Source organism: Neodiprion virginianus, chromosome 2, assembly GCF_021901495.1.
Source record: "Neodiprion virginianus isolate iyNeoVirg1 chromosome 2, iyNeoVirg1.1, whole genome shotgun sequence".
In the NCBI taxonomy this organism is placed as follows: Eukaryota; Metazoa; Arthropoda; class Insecta; order Hymenoptera; family Diprionidae; genus Neodiprion; species Neodiprion virginianus.
Window position 1 is genome coordinate 31,465,781 of NC_060878.1, and position 16,973 is coordinate 31,482,753.

The 16,973-nt window shown below is 37.2% G+C and overlaps 1 protein-coding gene across 15 annotated transcripts in view; it reads left to right on the forward strand.

The window, feature by feature from the left end:
- Positions 1 to 16,973, forward strand: part of LOC124297891 (nuclear receptor coactivator 2) — a 60,991-nt gene that overhangs the window by 17,772 nt on the left and 26,246 nt on the right. The window contains exon 1 of one of the 15 annotated variants that reach the window (XM_046749253.1): positions 16,542 to 16,623. The exons of the other annotated variants lie outside the window; for them this stretch is intronic. The gene's annotated coding sequence lies outside the window, so the exon portion shown is untranslated. Of the gene's footprint in view, positions 1 to 16,541; positions 16,624 to 16,973 lie in introns of those variants that run through there. 15 annotated transcript variants of the gene reach the window in all.

A 16,973-nucleotide genomic window follows, 5' to 3' on the forward strand; every position in this document is an offset into this window, starting at 1 on the left:
TCCGAAGGGAACAAATTTTACTACATGCATCGTTTGACTAATCTTGCTAAAACTAACTTCTTCAGCTTTGTATTGTATATTGAAGAGTTGGTAGCATTGAAGTAACGAGGCTTTGATGAAAATCAATACTTTGACACTTAAGAATATGTATGTTATATATAACGTTGACGCAACTGGGTCTTGTTGTATTTAACGGGCGCGGGAAAAATATATATATATATATATTTTTATCACTCTAACGGGAAATCATCAGATCGTATTTTTTAATTCATCATCGAAAAATGTTGTCTTACAGCGGGTGTACAAGAAATTTAATATCATTGATTTTGTAACTCCTGCGAACGCAGTCAAGTTTTATATTACTGTAATTTTCAATGTGTGGTATATTTTTGTTTAATCGAAAAAAGAACAATATATTGTCCAATTAATTTCATGTATTTTCTCGGCTTTAAACGCATGATGTTAAACAAAATGTTCGTGCAAAGATTCAATTGAGTTTTTTTTTTTTTTTTTCTAAATGTCAATATCAAGCGTTCTTTCGTTGCGTAAATTTGATTGTACATTGCTTGTTTATTAAGAATGATTTTTCGTGAAAATACGTCATTCCATTAACGTTTATATAAACTTGAAAATCATTCCTCTACGTCTTCATCATCCGTATCGTGGATCCGGTTTAATGTTATACGTGGCATAGTTTAGCTGACGCAATGAACATTGCGGAAAAACTCTTCAATGCGAAATCCTACTTTTATTCTACATCTTAAATTGAAGGAGACGTCATGAAAAAAATCAGTAAACCACGTTTTAGCGAGAGTCAGGTATTAGAAATCAACCTTACAATTAGATAGGCTCAGGTGAATCTTTTAATTACGAAGATTTTTTTCAAACACGCGTCAAAGCGTTTTCTGAAACTGCGCCGGATGATAGACACGCGAGAATTGCTTTGTATGTACATGCCTTGAAAATCGTCTTATCTGTCTAATTCGCCGAGCAGATGTATAATATATATATGTATTTATTTTTTAATTTACTTACCAACATTACAATTTTGCAACCGACGATTTAACGACCTCGAATTTCCAACTCTTTGTGATGCTATGCGGTTTTTAATTCTTACTTTAGATTTTTTATCGAATTATCAAAGACACGTTTCTCGGTGGACAACAAATTGGTTTTGATAGTCTATTTATATATACGTATAGTCGGATATTACTTTCAATTCGTTGTTGCTACATGCGGTGTGAGATGAATTTTTTAAAATTGATCTTAAAAACTTTTATAAATTTCAACACGCATTTAGTCGATAACGTACTTTAAAAACTCTAGTACTAGTGTTCAAGGTGCGATTCGAATGATTTTGTATTTTCATTCTACGTGCTGAAAGTTTCAGAACGAGTGCAGCGAATACGTCAGATTACCTTTCGAATAAAGTTGCATGTTTGAAAATATGCATTATGCGGAGTCAATGTGGATTTTAATATTTTACGATATGTTTTTTTTCTCCCTCTTCTCTTCTGGTCCTGATCGGAATTGCGAATAACTGTTGAAGAGAATATATATATATATATGCGTCTGAGTATTACATTTTTTTTTTGTTTTCAAAGTCTCAGTACTGCCTGACCCCCCTTCTTGCATGAAAAGACACAGATCAGTCCCGAATTCTGTATTTGAAGGAGCTCCGACCACATTTTCGATAAAAGTAGCTGAAAATTGTATTATTTGAATGAAATAAAAAAGTGATTTAGGGTTAGCCCGTTCAGGATAATCGAACGGTGAAATTATTTCTCAAGCGAATCAGAGGTCATACCTCAGAATCCGCGGTTCAGGTATTCTTATCTAAAAAGTATATCCAGGAATCGCTGCATCGATAGAAAAGAAAAAAAAAAGGAGCGAACGAATCGGTGCGCGATTTATTTACAGCCCATTATAATATCAGTACAACAGTATTTTGAATAGAATATAAGTAAGGAGAGAGAAAAAGAAAAGATGCAATTTAAGTGATAAATGACGCAGTAACGTCGTATTGCATGCATTCCGGCAAGCAGCTTTGTTATCGCTGGATGATGCGGGTAAATTCTTAGGACGAACGAAATGAAACAGACTCGGCGCGTGAAAATAGAAAACAAAGGCAACGTTGATGATTCATGTATCTTCGATAAACGCATATGTATATATATGTATGTATATATATACTCACACACGCACACACATCGCATATAATATATATATATATATATATATATATGCGATTTAGGTAAACTATGGATAAGATGATCACATTCAAACCTAGAAGACTTTCTAATCTATTCCTGGAGCTCAAAAGAGACGAACCTTATTATATCTTGCGCAGAGTTTTACGTTCCAAAAACAAAAAAAATCCTTTGTTTTTCATATGTACATACATGGGTAAAGAATATATATACATATACAATAATAATAATAATAATAATTCTTTATTCATCGCAATTATATATGCAATTATTTGAGGAAGTAAGGAGCAAGTACGGATATATGTATTAGGGTTGCACGGAGACGTTTATCTCAGCGATATCTTTGATTTTTGAGGGTAGCCAACAATTTTTAGATTTTTCGACTCACCCTAGTATGTACGTATCTTTTGTGATTTTCGAATCTGAGACGGCTTGAGTTACTGGGTGAAAGTTTATAGTTTACCGTAGATACTATCGTAATGTCATAAAATTAAAAAAAATCACCAGGAAAGTTCAACTCGAGAAGTTAGCATGCCTAAAGAAGATTCGTACATCCATTCGATCGAATAGAGAGATACATGCTTACGTACGAGGCACGTTTTTACGTAAAAAAAAATTTCCTACCGGTTTTTTGATTTCATCGGGTCGAAATTGTTATTATTTTTCTGTCGCCTTGAAAGCGTAATGAATAACAAAGACGACAACAACGATAATGGCAATAATAATAACAATGCTAATGATAATGATAATAATAATAATAATCACGCGGGAGTGGTAAGAGTAAACTTTTACTTGAGAAAAACTGGGTAATGTCACGAATAAAATAACGAATCAGTCCTTCAATTCCGAGAATTCATGGTTCACCATTATCTCAAAGAATGGCTCCGCACTTTTATTCGTTTAGCGAGAGTCGATTTTCAGCGCATTCCGCAATTCGCCAGGCATCGAAAATTCAAGGGTATTGTACGCGGGCGTGCAGGAAAGAGGATCCTGGATCCTTGATCTTGAATTGCTGGATACTCGCTCCACTCCCCCCCCCAACACTCTTTAAAACGGTGTCCTATTATAGTTGTGTCGGGAGTTCTCCTTTGACTACACACGAGGCACATCAGTCGTACCAACCTCTACGTCTTGTGTGTGTGTGTGTGTGTGCTTGACAGAAAGAGATAGAAAGAGATTTGCAGAGCTCACGGACTGTCGGTTAAATACACTTTTTTATACCCGCGAATCGACGACGCTTCATGACGTGTGTACCGCTGCTGCCGCTGACAATAAAAAACGCACCTGCGTCAGTTTATTAGCCTGCCTTCTGTGCAGGCTGAGGAGAAGAACCACACGTCGATGTATGATGTACGGGTAGGATATACCTGAAGCACCGCCATTCCAGCATCTCTGCCTACCTACCAACCTACCTACCTACCTATCTGCCTTTTACACTCTCCAAAGCAGCGTGTTATTCAAGGTCTCTCGTGTCTGCAGCGGCGGAGAGGTCTTGTGCAGCAGATCTCTGGCCGTGCTGCTGATTCTTATTTCTGGCGGAGAGGAAACCGACGGGCAGCGACGTGCTTTTTTCAACACATACGGACGGCATCCGTGCGACTTTGAAATGAGTAATTGCTAGCTCTCTTTCTCTCTCCCATTCCCCCCCTCCCCCTCCTCACCCTCCTCCTCCTCCGGCGGCTTGCTCATTTCTTTCCTCAATGGGACACCGCAGCCAAAGTCTCAGAGGGTATATACTTTTTTCATTGTTTATTTATGCTTATTCTGCTGAAATTACTAATTTTATGCCGGTATACCTGATTCTGATTCTTGGATTAATTACAAACGATCCGGGAAACATTTTGGGCGATACGGAGAAACGTATTCCTGCCTATTTTATGCAGAAATATGCGACTCCTCGGTATATTGCGGAAATTTCTCTTTCGTTAGCTATTTTATATACATACTATAATTCCAACTAGTCGATCTTCATTTTTCTCTCCTTTTTAATTGTAAGAGACGTTTAACGTCCCGCGCTTCTCGATTTGTTTCAATATTTATAACTATTTATATTTGACTTGGATTTGTCGATGGGTAACGAAAAAATTTGCATATGTGAAAAATGGTGGAAATTAGTACGAAATATCATTAAAAATGTGGAATCGAATCGATGCCATTTTAACACTATCAAATTTTAGTCCCACGTAATTATGTATACGATTTGAGCGAAAAATTTGAATTTTTCACATTCCAAGTGAATTATTCGCGACATAGGAAATAGTCATCTCAGTGGTTTATTTTTTTTTTTTTTTTTTTAATCATCTCTTCTGCAGGGATTAACATAGTTTTCATTCGAAGGGTGGTAAAATTTATTCTTTCCTCGTATCTGTACTGTATAGTAAAAGAAATCTACCTACATGAAAGACGCAATAAGAAAAGAACGAAAATGCTTGAACATTTTGAAAGTGAAACTTTGTGTAATAACAACCTTGCTTATAATACCGTTGCAAACGGAGGATCATTTTTAAAGAGAAAAGATCGATGATGAATCATTGAAAAAATATCTTGCTGCTTCGTCGTGCAGGAAATTCATTCGTAAATAAAGTTGTAAAACTTAGGAATTTCCGTTACAATCCGCGAGTACGCTTTTTCTGTTTCACGACTATGCGAAACATACGTGTGCATTGTTAATGATAAAAAAGAAATGAAAAAATAATTAGCGTGTTCATAAATTCTCAAATTCTTGACGCATCTAAACGTGTATCATGTTTCACACGAAATTTCACCAATTCGTTTCAACAGGCGTTTGGAGGGGAAAAAAACAAAAGAAATCAATAATATTTCTTGCGATAATGACACGATAATGACCGAAAGTGATTTATGAGACATCGAAGTGCAGCGAGACGACTTGTTAGCCTGCATTAGCGTGCGTTCGATGCGATACGACGTTTATCCTGGTCGCATGATAAAATCGGTCAATTCCCAAAGTCGATGAAGCCTTCAATCATGCAATAGCCATGAAATCGAAGGTATCCAGATACGATCGAATGATCGTCAGATTCTTAGACGGGTTTAAAATGGGGCAGCAAATCATATCAAAGTGTCCTAAAGTTTTCTCTAAATTTCTCGAGTCTCCAAGAATAAAAAAATTCTCGGCAATCAGCTGTACATTTTTAGAGAGTATCGCGGCAGCGGAGAAAACCGTTACATCAGATTCCGTAGTATTTTACACCAGGCAGCTCATATTTCTCGGCATACAAGCGCTGCCGGATCGATTTAATTCTTTCATATATTATACAAATCCATTTAAATAACGAGAAAGAACGCATGCGTACGATTTTTTTTCCCTTCCTCACTGAATTCACGCACAGTTATCAAAAATCTTTTTCGTCATCCAAGTAAATGCTAGAAAATGACCAATCGTCATCGTATTCCGTTCTGCAAAAATATGAATATTCCTTTTTCACGGTTAACAATAAGTTATACATTGCTCAACGACTCACCCTTGTATCACATATGTGTATATTATTATTGTTGTTTTTGTTTTTGTTGTTGTTGTTGTTGTTGTTGTTGTTGTTGTTGTTAATGATAATAATAATCTGAAAAGTATCTCGGAAGTTTGAAAAAAAAATAAACAAATCGAAAAAGCAACACATTGTACACGCAGTATAGTACGTGTGTGCGTCTACACTCGTATGCATATCAAGCGACGCGCCGCCGGCGTGTGTCACAGGTCTCGACATTTACCTTATACCTCTGATGATTATACGCACACGTGTTACAAAAATAACTGACAATGAGGAGTAAATCGCGCGCTCGCTCACCCACGTATATGCGTGTGTTTACGTATGTATGTATGTATGTATGTATGTATGTATGTATGTATGTATGTATTGTGTTAAGAAGAGACCGAAACGACCGGGGCTATCGTTCCTGATACGCAAGCCGCGGCAAGGGGCAAAATAAAAGTCGCGCAAGGCGAATGGAGATGAAATAAAAAAAAGTTGAACGATACGAAACAAAAAAATTAAAAATTAAAAAAATAAGGAAAGAAAAGACTGAAAGAAACAAAAAATAATAACGAGACCACGCGAAGACGCGTTCAATGATCTTTTAAAAACAAAAATATTCCCGAAGCAGGTGTAATCGCTCTTTTCTCTTATATTCCCGTTTCGTTCGTTCTTGTACAATTAGACGGAGATTGGTGATCGGAGACAGCGTAGATTCTGATCATCGTCATCGTCGTAATATCACATTGAGCAAATGCGGTACGGCGGGAAATCGGGGCGACGCGCGGCGTCGCGACGACGAAACGACGGTGGTTGGTGTTTGCAGAGATACGAGGCTCGACGTCGAGGTCTCACCGTCAGCTAACCGCCGCCGCCGCCGCTGCCGCGGCCAATCCACAAGTTTGTACGCACGCAGGCCAACTTGATTTTGGGGCAGGTCAGGTCCGTCCGTCCGTTCGTTCGTTCGTTCGTTCGTCCGTCCATCCGTCCGTCTGTCTGTTCGTCTGCCGTAAGCCCACCCACCAAACCATTCGTCCGTCCGTCCGTCCGCCTGTTCCTCGACTCACTCTTGCCTACCGCGGATGTAGGTATTCGACGGTCACACCAAACCATACGACGATCCTTTTCGGGAAAATAAACGTCATTTTCTTTCACTGTCTTCAATTATTAATTTTTTTTTTTTTTTTTTGTAACACTAAATCAACATTTACTTATCGTCACCCCGATGCGTCACAGGTATCGATATGAATGCACATGTTTTCGTGTATGTATCAGGTATATACAGTATACAATTATAAACCTAGGATCTGTCGTGTAGTTGAATTTAGGTATAGGTATGCAATGTGTGTGTGTGTGTGTGTGTGTGTGTGTGTGTGTGTGTGTGTGTGTGCAGGTTGGGGGTGAAAAGATTTTTCATCATTTGTGAAGGGTGGGTTGGTGTAGATATGTGTATGTATGTGTTTATATTACGTATGCCATGGAATGCCTCACCTACGTATCTATCATTCTCCGTTTTTATTCAATTTCTTTCATCTTATTCTATGATCTTGTATATAACCATATTATAGAATGTTCCGAAAATTCCTCTGAAAATTCGACATGTATGCTGACGTATGTGTTAGGTTTTCATATTATGCATGTGTAACGGGGCGCGTATTTGCAAGAGAAATAACAACGTGTTCGCGATGAATTAAATTATTTTGATGCGGATGTTCTACACAAAAGTAAAACACAGCGAAACGAAACGCAAGAAAGATAAAATAAAGAAAAGGAAAAAAAAAAAAGAACGGAAACGAAATAGACAAATATTAAAAATAGAAATAAGTGGAGGAATTATATATGTACAACAAGCATACACGTGTATAATGTTCATACGTATATATGGTAGGTATATTTGCAGGGAAGTGCGCAGAGCTAATAATAATTGAGACAGCAAGAAGAATCTTTTTTTTTTTGTTTTATTTTTTTTTTGCTTTTAGCTTTTTTAACCTTATTTTTTAAAATGTGTGACGTTGGTAGAGTAGTTTGGAAAAGAAAATACGTATTTGCAACGATAGTCGTTTCTGGGGAAAAAATTTAACGAAAATTACAAGTATGTATAATACATTAGTGACGCGCAGTTATTTCAGAACCTTACGACGTCATCTTACACACTTGAAATATATATTCATAAAATCAATATTACCTCGCTGCTTACAGACAATTTTCACAAATTCAAAGATATTTTTACCAGTGATAGCTGACAGACAAATAAATCGAGGACGACCCAATTATGATGGTGATTATAAATGTATCATCGATTGCTATTTATATACTCTTCTATTTATTAACACTGAATAGCGGAGAGTTCACGCGTTGTGTGGCAAAAAATAGAAAATAATAATAATAACAACACTAATAATGATAAATTTGCAAAATATTTTCTTTCGGTAAATTATAAAAATATTCTTAAAACATTTAGGTAAAGTTTTGTGGTGAAAAATTCTAACGTTACGATGACCTTAATAATTATCGCGTATATTCCCCAATTCGAAGTTCAAGGTGTCTAAAATAAAAACTGTTCCATCATGCAGTTACGGTAGTATTGCAGCCGGTGTATAAGGTACATGTCACATACATCCTCATCGTTTGCAGATCGCTTGTAAAACGGAAGATATCAACGTAACCTTCCAGTTCTTTCGCGGCTCGCTGATTTTTATCCAAGATGGCTGAATTGTGCGGCGGCAGCAACATCCTAGAAGAACAACCGGTGGAATAAAATACGTTTTATAATATATATATATACATATTTATTGTGAAATTTTTTCGCTCCCGTCTTCGCGTGTTTTTTATTTTTTTTTTTTTTTTTTAATTACCTTTTTACTTCCTCGTTCGAGACAAAGTTTCAGAATTCGATTACAATTACGAGATATCATACAGCAATGATTATTTTAATATGTTTCATCAGTGCGAGGGAGTTTCTTTTTTTTCCAACGTTATTTATTTAAATTTTTTCCCCCTCTCTCGGTTTCTTTCCTTTTATCGTTTTTCACTTTTGATTCTTTCGCCGCTTGCAGAATTATACGTATCGAGATATTTAATCCAACACGTCAGAGGTGATGACGATTTCACCGATCGTCGTCGGGGCCTCGGGAGAGACGCCATTTTGGGACGGTGATCTAAGCCAAGTGATATACGACTGTCACTTGTTACCGCGAAAACCGCACAGAGTCTCGTTTCAAAGGCTATACACTCGATTCTCGGCATACCTAACTATTCCACTACTCACTCGCCGCACCTGCTCGCGTTTCACACACACACACACACACACCGTATTGTAGATACGAACGTATTGCTTCGTCAATCCGATCCGCTGTGTACAAAGATATATACCTAATTTGTATAAACTGTAATAGAAACCTCTGAAACTAACCGAATCTCCCCTCATCGAATTAGATAAATAATGTATGTATTTCATTAACACTTATACCGGGGACCGACTATTTTATAGGTCAAGTTGTAGTTGTGATTTTAAAGAAAATGCAAGTCTTTTCTTCCACTCCACTTTTGTGATCATTTCCTTCTATATTTTTCAAATGTTTGAGGCTTAGTTATGTAAGTGTTATTATGGATAACGGATCGTTTGCTAATGATAATTGTCATTAGATAATTTCGAGGGTATAATAATCTTTGTAAAATATTTCATATTATATCACAATCCCGGTTCATTCGATTTTAATTGTATTGAAATTCTTTTTATCATCTAATCTATTTTAAGCACAAAGTAATATTTTTCAGGTGGTGAAAACCTTTCTCCCCGTTTGAACGATACCAAAACCAAAAAAAAAAAGAAGAAAGAAAGAAACAGAAGAGATCGCTTGTCTTTTGTGACAAAATAAATAGCGTACGCGTACAACGTTTGTTTGACGAACAATTATCACTAGGATCAAGTTGAGCCTTACTTGTCATTTCGGGATATGAGGGGGGAAGACGAGATAATTTGGACGTGACTAAATTAATATTTCCTCTAAGGAATATAAATATTTGATTAAACCGTTGTTACAGATACACACGTTCGTGCCGTTGTATCAAAACATTTTTCACTCCGGCGCACAGTGGTCCGAAAGCCCGAATTCCTGGCCAAAACCCCCAAAACCAAAAGTTATCATCCGAGGTAAAGCTTCACATATTTGTCAATAGATAGCATCAGAGCTTTGAAATCCAAAAGGACAGATGTTTATATTCATTCTATGGCCTGTGGTAAACCCTCGAAAGTGACCTTTGTCAAGACTCGCGCGGGACTGTGGTGTGTGCACGTTTTCGAGCGCGGGATAAAAAAGGCTATAGTTTTTTCAATTTGCATCAAAATCGAGTCAACCAAAATGGATATTATTCCTCAAGGTAAGTGAATTACATAAATTTTGTGAAAGAACCAAGTTTCGGAATTTATGGCGATGATATTAATGATGCAATACGAGTGCTGCAAAATAACCTATTTCATTGAATTGCATTACTATCTGTAGAGAATTAGTTATGATCCCCGGAGATCCTGCGGAGATCTCAACGATTCCTAGTGTGAAAAAGTATAGAGAATGTGAAACCGTTGGCATCGCCTGCTCGTTTTTGCTCCATTGGTCAAAAATAAGCATTCTTTGAAGCAGTGTTTTGTCGACTCGGTCGGAGCCTCGTGTCCCGCCTCGTGGGATTAGTGTAGCGCGGCGATGCAGACTTTTTCTTTTGTTTACATATACCTGAGGACTGTTACAAATGTATCTGATGTAATGTACATAGTGTCCAATTTGAATTTCATTGGACTCGCACTACTGAATATTATCACGAAAGTGAATAATTCTGATTTATAAATTATTAAAAGTAAGTAAAATATTTGCAACGAGACTGCTGATCGATTCGTTGAATTATACCCATGGTATTGTATGTCCACAACTGTACATAAGGTATTTATGCATGGCCCACGGATTGTCGAATTAGCCATTTTGCCAACAGGACAGCTCTCTGAAGAAGCTCAGGAGTCGCGAAATAAAGACGTACGGAATTACCGTGAACGTTACTCACGAAAATGCTCGAGAGAAAAAAATATTGAAGATATATTTCTCCGACTTCTAGCTTCTTCAGACCCGCTTATTTCGAGTTTGCGAAAGGCACATCCCAAAATGGGAAAAAGTTTGTTTCATGAAGCGATCGCGCTTCTAAGTTATGGAAAGTTTAGTTTTGAAGAAGGCGACGCAGACAACGTCATTCATCAAAACGACGTCGATGATGAGTATTCAGATAGCGATTAGTATGTATCTTTAAAAATTATGTTATTTTGTTTTATAAGAAAAAAATCTGTAAGAATTAAAGAAATTAATTTACAAAATATCACTTTCAACAATGTTGTATCATTTTTCACGGAATATTCCCGCCATTTTCGGTCCACCATTTTTAATTTTGCATTTTTGTTCTTTTTTTCGGAATCAGCGACCCCAAAAACATTACTAGTATGAATTTCAGCAATTTGGTATCATTTTTCGCGAAAAACACCCGCCATTTTGGGGCCGCGATTTTGAATTTTGCATTTTTGTTCTTTTTTTCGGAATCAGCGACCCCAAAAACATTACTAGTATGAATTTCAGCGAATTGGTATCATTTTTCGCGAAAAACATCCGCCATTTTGGGGCCGCCATTTTGAATTTTGCATTTTTGTTTTTTTTTTCGGAATCAGCGACCCCAAAAACATTACTAGTATGAATTTCAGCAAATTGGTATCATTTTTCGCGAAAAACATCCGCCATTTTGGGGCCGCCATTTTGAATTTCGCATTTTTGCATTCATTTTCGAAACCAGCAAGCCAAAAAACTGTAGGTATGGTAATACTAGCAATTTTCACTGAGAAATATTTGAGTTATTAGTTTTGGCCAAGAATTCGGGCTTTCGGACCACTGTGCGGCGCATAGAGTTCCCTAATCTCGCGACGATAGTCATCGTCGTCCTTGTGTAAATTTTTGTTTATTCCTTTATATCCTCAAATTTTTCTTTCATTCATTATTTCTCATTTAATTACGTACACGAACGAGTCCAACTTCCGGCGGCGATGTGGAACCGCATTACTGCACACATATCGTAATGCCGCCTCAATTCATTACCTTACATATACTTCACTACAACCGACTTATGCATCACATTCTGTTATCAAATTCTAATCTCTTTCGTTTCGTCGTTGCGAACCGCAAGAATTAATGTGGACGAGAAGCGTACACGTTTCATGTTACACATGTCTCTCTGTTAGAAAGGGTGCGTTTGAATGCTTGAATGCGCATGTCGTAACACGTATGTAAATTGTATGTGTATATATATACATACACACACGTATATACGTATATATTGCCGTGAAATCTCGCTAGCTGCTTATCAGTCTCGCCATAGTTTCCGGAGGTTGCGATATACCGACTATGATTAGCTTCGAATGACGTTAGTTTTGCCCGTGAAAAATAGAGATAGGAATAGTAGGAGAAGGCCTGTCCTTCGCGTTGTTGTCGTAGGTGTATTATGGTGCCTACTTTGTCGTCGTCGCCTTACTGCCGGTTGCCTTTCGCGGTGGATCGGCGGTATATATGTTTTATGATTACCGGGCGAATACCGAGAGTGGTAAAGAGATGACGATGCTCCCAGTCCTTGGCAATCGTTACAACTTCGGAATTACATATCTACGCGAACATTTTGACAAGGTCAGTCCTTGCGATATTATTGTACAAGTAACATACCGAACGTCTGTTACTCCGGCAATTTATTATAATTTGATTTATTTAGTCGCGGTAATATGAAATTTTATATTCTGCACTTTGACAGAGATATTTGAGATGTATGTTTTTTATATTCTACATAGCCAATAAGTGTTTCAGTTTAGTTGTAATCAATTTTTTAAATGTATTTATTAGGTTTTTTTTTTCTCCGATGTGGATAATATTATAGCAAAGCATGCAAAAGGGATTAGAAAAAAAAAGGATAAGTAATCACGAGATAAAGCGTCATTAGATGATCTTTGGTCGCCAATTATCGCGTATCCTAGTCGAAATTTTTTCGTTTGCAATAATTATCGGAATAACACAATATTTCGCATATCAATATCAAGACAGGAATTTAGTGCTTTTTGGGTAGTTTTTATAGGTACCAAATTGAAAACTGTCGTGCCTGACGTTGAAAAACAAAGATTCGATTATAATATGCAGGTACATTGGTGCCTCGTTTCATTTTTTGATTTTGGCGAACAATTTAAAACAATTTTGAAAATTCTTGGAATTAAGTGATTAATTTGCAATATATGTGGCTATGTTTTTTTTTTTTTTCTTTGAGAAAAAGCGTTTTTGACCGGTAATGAGATAAAGATTAGATTAATTGTTTGAAACACTCGGTCTTGTACGTACTTTTTAAGTTTTCTTATCTTTCCTTTCCTGCAGGCTTTTGAGTTGGAGTGAAAAATTCCAAATGAATCTCAATTCTTCTTCGAGCAAGATATATCAAGTTCACGGAAAACGCACGGACGCAGAATTGGGGCAGGAATAATTTTCGAGCGAAAAACTGTCGAGTAACCCAAATTAACTTAATTAACACCGAAAAAGCAGCTAATTTCTGCGTTCATTGATTACTCAAATTATACATCCTTGTTTAATATATTTCTCAATATTTCTTTACGTCATGCCAACAGACAAATGTTATACATAAATGTCATTTTTTTTTTTCTTTTTCCATCAACAAATTGCCACCATAATTCTATGTTGTCACATTTAATTAGAACCCATAGGTCATCTGATTAGGCGATAACATCTGATCGGGTTTTCTAACTTTCTTTCGCTAATATTATACACGTTTTTTTTCTCCTCCGTTATATTGAAAAGCGAAAATGTTGCAAAAAAGAAGTATTTTTAATAATCGATGGATTTTATGGTCACGGTTAGTTGAAACGCAATAATTTCCATTCAACTACTTTTCACTGCCATTGAAATGGGGGGAAAAAATAAATATTCATGCAAAGTTGCAGTATAATGTGAAAACCGAGACACTGGTGTAAAAAGAAAGATGGATCAATCCGACTAATTGGCTTAAATAAGCGAACGCGCAGACCTAGGACATTGTATTTACCTTAAACCTGCTGTGTTAAAATAAGAATTAGGTTATAAAAATATAAAAATAACCATGAATTTCTAATTCCCTCACACTCGGTTGTTTGCGCGTGTATGTATGTATGTCTGTATACATATGCATACGTGTATACGCATATGTCACACTCGGTGTTATCTGCATTTGCCCGCTTTTCGAAGGTCTGCTTGTATATTTCTGCAGATGTGAAGATTGTACGTTAGTTAGTTCAGCTGGTATACGCATACGTGTAACTAGTAACCATCATCATCATCATCATTCTCGTGTCATTTTGTGCGTCGTTCTCTGCAGCAGTTCGCATAATGCTGTACATGTTGTTCTTGTTCTCTTTTCTTTCGAGACGCGGTTTCGAGTCGTGTGCTGTAAGGAATTAGATGCCGCGGGTATATAAAAAGAAAATCCTTTTATTTTAGTTTCCTTTTATTCGATGCGGCAAAATTTTCGCCACGTCAACTGCTGTGCTTGCTGTAAGTGAATTACAATTACATATGTTACACGGTTTATGCAATCGTTGATTATAGGTATAATATGCATACCTGTGCGAACATAACCAGACAAAGTCGTGAATTGCTTGTGTAAAAAAATCCGTAGTGATGAGATGCACGTTTTCTCGATTATCTGAGTAATATTGGGAAAAAAAAAAAAAATGACATTTATATTATATGTGGGTATTATATTATACTGTGTATGTCAATACTTAAGGATTTTTCACGAATTATAAAATTAGTTATTACCTGCGCACATTTACAACTGTTTGCTGGTTATTATATGCAAAATCGTTATTTGCAAAATTTTTTCCAACGAATCGTCTGATCTTCCACCTAAACCGCACATATATGCATCATAGCATTTAAGTACCAGTCAGAAGTCGTAATTTATCAATCACTGTCTTCCTCTGGCGCGTTTTATATAGATATTTGTGAAGCATAGAATATAGATAGCCTCTAGCGGGGACCCGAATCCCATACTTTAACATGTGAAATACTCATTCGTACCGTAGTACCAGAGCATCGTGGCTGCAGCAACGACTCGGTTGTATAACGAATTTTAATTGTCGCATCTCGTGTCGAACGGGTCAATGTGGTTATCAGAAAATTCGTTATATACATATATCAGTTATAATTTGTGCGCCAAAGACATAATAATATAGAACTGACGGCATCGCCGTTTATTAAGACAGTTTTACGATTCGGTTTTTAATTTATTTTTAAAAATAATTTTACTTTCTCATATACAGATATACGTTTACGCGATCATCCTATTTTCTCGTTTTCTCTTTCTCTCTCTTGGTATTTGCAATTTTTTTGTTTTGCTGGAAATATTTGTGTCGTCAATATTCATAAGCGTGAGATGTTATGTAACGCTAACAATCGGCCAGTCGAAAGAAATCTTCCTGGAACGAATTACTAACGGATTAATTAGTCAAATTATTAATATCATGGCTTTAACAAATAATTGCGTACAAAATAATTCTTGTTTTATATATAGCTTGTTGGATGTGACAATTAATTCTTATTTTCATCTTTACGTCTCGTTCAGGTTTAATATCTTCATCGTACAATCTATAAGGATTTTGAATTTCTGGTAAATGGAATGAAAATTTCTTATAATTCTTATACTGCTTTTAGTTTCATGCAACAACAATAATAATGTCAATGACGATCGGTTGCTCATATTTGAAACAAAATCAACAGTTATAATCAAGCACGTATATGTATGTATATAACGACGTTCCGTTATAGTACGTTTTGCCTTTCGTTAAGGGAGTGTCCTGGTCTACACTCTATACGCAATTCTGAACAAAAACACTTGAACTTATTTTCATTTGACGCGGAAATAAAGAAATGGTGTGGACTCTACGAAACCTACCATTGCGATTTCGTAAAATCCGTTCCATTTCTTTATTTGTGCGTCAAGTGTAAACGTATTTCAGTATTTTTGTTCAGAATTGTGTACAGAATGGGGCTGTTGAGCCCTTTTTTACTTCACGTCACGTCGAAATCGACCAGGGCACCCCCTTAATCTCTCGTCCTCGTCACTGTCTCTTCTTTGCGAACCGATAGGAAGTTACAATTATATTGGAGGAAAAACAAAAAAAAAAGATCGCTTTCCTACCGTAGTTCTTTTACACACATGTGTACGCACATATACTATACGTATAATATACGTAACAGTGCAAATCATTTCTGCGAATTATATACAGTGTAGGTTACACAACCGAGCTAAGTGTATAATAAAGAGGTACGATTGTTTGAATTCTCGATCGTTGTCACCAGCGGTGATGTAGCTATTATTATCGTAGAGGGAAGAGCGTGATTTTTGTTCTGTACAGGGAATGAAAATGGAAGGTAGAGAGGGACCGATTTATGGGCACCTTTGAATTCGGGGCAATAGTTAATTATCGCGTTTGCGTGTAACGGCGCTTCATGTTTGCTCTGCCTCTGATGTTGAAAATTTTCGCGTGCGTAAGCGTGTGGGTGTTTACTTGCAATACCGTTGATCATGGCGGACGACATACGGTGGATGATGATGACGGACTGTCGGACTGTCGGACGGACGCAGGCGCACGACCGACTCTCGTCAAGGCGTTTGCGTCCGTTGCACTTTCTTTATATCGTCGGTTCGTATTGAGAGAGAAGAAGAGAATGAGCGGGAGAGGGGGAGAGGGGCGGTGGGAGCGAGAAGCTAAAGAGATGATAAATAAACCGGGATAGAGAAGGAGGAGAGGAACGATGGTGAGAAAAGAGACGGGAAAACTGCCGGCGTCGACGGACACGAAGAGGTAGCAGTAGGTAAGGATCGGTAAGGAGAGGAGAGAGAGGATATCGCGCCGCGTGACGCAGTAGGTGTGTGTATATCAATAACGCGATTACGAAGTCCCCGGCGAACGACGGCGAAACGAACTCGCGGCCGCCGTTGCAGATCGGCGAATCTACCACCACCACCGTTGCCAACAGCGGCGAGCAATTTTGCGGATCTTTGCGAGATCAGCGCGCGGTAGCGGTTCGTTTTCTCTTATTTTATACATAACACGCCCATTATACTTGTATATTATAACTGTGTGTACGACGCTGTATCACGAGAGAAAAATTCTCTCACCTGTATAACGCGACGGGTAGGTATTATAATGCAACATTTAACC